Below are 2,976 nucleotides of genomic sequence, written 5' to 3' on the forward strand. Positions count from 1 at the left end.
GAAATCTAAGAAATCATATGTTACGGGGCGGTTAAGGGATGACTTACTCGGGAAAGTAAGCCACAAGGAAGTTATCCTTATCTGGGTTTGCCAGAATGACGCCTTCGAGGTGTGAACTCGCAACTTGGCGGTCCCTAGCGCTGCTCAAGTGCTTGGCACGCATGTAGAAGGGGTCGACTATCACGATGTCCGGGGTCTTGTCTCTAATGATCCGCATCTCCATACTCAGCGAAAACAGCCGAACGAAGGTGTAGTGCAGCGGATGAAGGTTAAACATAGCAAAGATGTCATCAAACCGTAGGATGATCGTACCCCCGATGTCGCCATCCACAAAGCCCTTGCCCTCTGGCACCTTGGCCACGAAAACCAGGTATGCCACATCATTCTTTCTGAGACGCCGCTTCTCCAAAGAAAGAACACTGTCGTGCAGACTCCGCATAGCACTGGTTGCAGCATTGAGCATATTTGGCGGTAGCATCGCCCTACCCGCCACATGCACCCTCCTGCAGATATCCTTAGGTGAAGGTGGCCCATCCTGAGCACCGATCAAACTCGGTGCCGGCTGGCTCGCACCGGCGCCCTTGTTAGTCTTTCGTTTCCATCCCTTCTTCTTGATCTCCTGTAATGGGACCGAGTTCTGCTCACAGACCGCCTTCTTGAGCGTGTTGGGGCTGATAATATTTCGCACCTCAACTATCTGAGGCTCGGTGAAGGCGGGAGCTGGAGGCATCTTCTGAGAACTGAACGCCAGACGACGCTTGTTGCAATTGGATTTCTCTGCCGTATCAGCTAGATTGCGGTCGTCTTGGTTGGGTTCTTGAGAAAGAGGCCCACAGAACTCGTCAGCGTACCCATGTTCGGCAAAGTACTTATCGACATTGGTAAATGTACCGTCGTCGTTCGGATCCTGTGCCATAGGGATGTCTGTATCCTGTGCCATAGGGATGTCCAGCATAGGGATGTCCGGCAGGTCCGGTAGCGTTGCGGCGTTCTTGCCATGGCTTGGCGCCGGCACGGCTGGCGGTCTTGTCTGTGGGATGGTGTCCCCCGCCCCCAAACGAATCTGGCTCTTCGGCCAAAGCAGGGGCTAGTTTACGCAGGCGCTGAGGGTCATCTCATCTTCTTCATCGGCCCCAGCGGGTCGAATCGGAGGTAACAGCTCGTCGCAGCCTGGCAGCACCCGAACCACTTCAACCCTATACACTATGGGTGCCATCGGATTACCGTGGAACATGCGGTTGCCTGGTTGAACGATTCTGCCCTTGGCGACATCGACCAACTCGCCGCCCACGAAGTGCAGAAGAGTGCAAGGAACGTTGGCGGCGCCCTGCGAAAACATGTAGGGTGTCAGGGATGCCCAGTCAAAGGCAAGGAGATGAAGTCATCGGCCGAGAGGCTTAGTTACCGTGATGCCGTCGAGCTCGGCTAATGTCGAGGCACTGCCTACGGTGGGCGTGCAACTGATGGAGGGGGCGCTTGCTGGCGAGGTGCCGGCCGGCATACACCCGGGTGCATTAAGCTCCAATGCCCGTGCCGGCGCTAGAGACACGAATACCGCCTCCGCCGGAGACACCAATGGCGCCGCCGGAGACACCAATGGCGCCGCCTACACGCTGTGCGAGTTGCTGGCCGTGAAGCTAGGAACCAGGGGAGGCCCCTGTTGGCCGCCTGCAATCCACGTCGTCAGCCCATGAATCAACATAGGCACCATGGCGTTGAGCTTCGTTCCCAGTTGTTGTTCCACTTGCTCTTGGACAAGCTCCGGAATCCACGCCACTTGTGCCTTGAGTGCTTCAACCTCGCGCGTCTGGCTTTCCGACCTGGTCTTTTTCTCCTTCCGCACACCAGCGGTATAGTATGACCCCCATTTTGTGGACAAGCCTTTGCCGGCCACACGACCAGCTGACGTCGGCTTAGTGATCTTATCCTTGTTTTTCATTACGTTCAACGCCCTATTTAAAGGGGTGTCGAAAGGGGAGCTCTGAGATGACCCCGCGCTACTGCTTTCAGTTTCCTGCGGAAGGAACGTGAACCATTTAGAAATATTGGGGATTAATTAGAGTGCAACCATATGGAGCTAATTACGTGGGGGTGTATTCCTTACCAGAACAAGCTCAAGCGCCCTGGTCTTCGGATCCGTGGTAAGCTCCTTTGCTATCGGGTCCTGCTTGTACCGGGACCTGACAAAGTTCCTGGTCTCCTTGTCATCGCTGTATTTCTCGAAGCAGGGCAGTAGGCCTTGCTCGGCACGCTCCGTGTCCTCCTTGTCCCATATAGGCTCCGCCACTCTGTAACCGCCAGGACCGAGTTTGTGTTCCCCTAATTTCAACTCCTGCATTTCCTTCCCCCACTGACTTGATTCGGAGGTTGCGCTGCTCTCGCACTTGATCTTGAACTCCTTGTAGTCATCTTCGCTGATCGAAGAATATTTCGCCTTGATCTTCTCATAACTATCACCTTTATCAATCATTCTCTTCACCGCGCTTCTCCAAGTAGACAGGGCCATGCTCATCCTCGTGAGGGATGCATTGTTCACTTTATTCCCTGAGAGGCGTGTGTTTTCAAAATCGGCGGGGAACTTGTATCGTTCGTGCAGCTTTGTGAAGAGGAGGTTGCGCAAATTCCCTCGGTCCTTATGCCTAAGGTTCTCGTTATTGATCGAGACGGTGCTCCGAAGAATGCACCCGAGCTGAAGCGAGTACCCCTTGACTATAAGTTTGGGCTCCGTTGGATGCCCGTCGGAGTCCATTTGAGTAAATTCCTCCTTGAGGGTGCTAAGAGCATTCGGGTGCCGGTCCTTTCTTTGCTTCTTCGGTTGGCTCCCATCTGTGTGTGCGCCGCCATCATCAGTGGTGGCATCCTCGGCGGCACCATCAGTGGTGTCATCCCCGATGCCACTAGGGGTTGTGTAGTCAGGATCAGTGTCTTCCGCAGCGTCCTCATATCGGTGAGGTTGTTCCTCCATCTCCTGGGATA

This window comes from Triticum aestivum, chromosome 1B, assembly GCF_018294505.1.
Source record: "Triticum aestivum cultivar Chinese Spring chromosome 1B, IWGSC CS RefSeq v2.1, whole genome shotgun sequence".
NCBI classification, from domain to species: Eukaryota; Viridiplantae; Streptophyta; class Magnoliopsida; order Poales; family Poaceae; genus Triticum; species Triticum aestivum.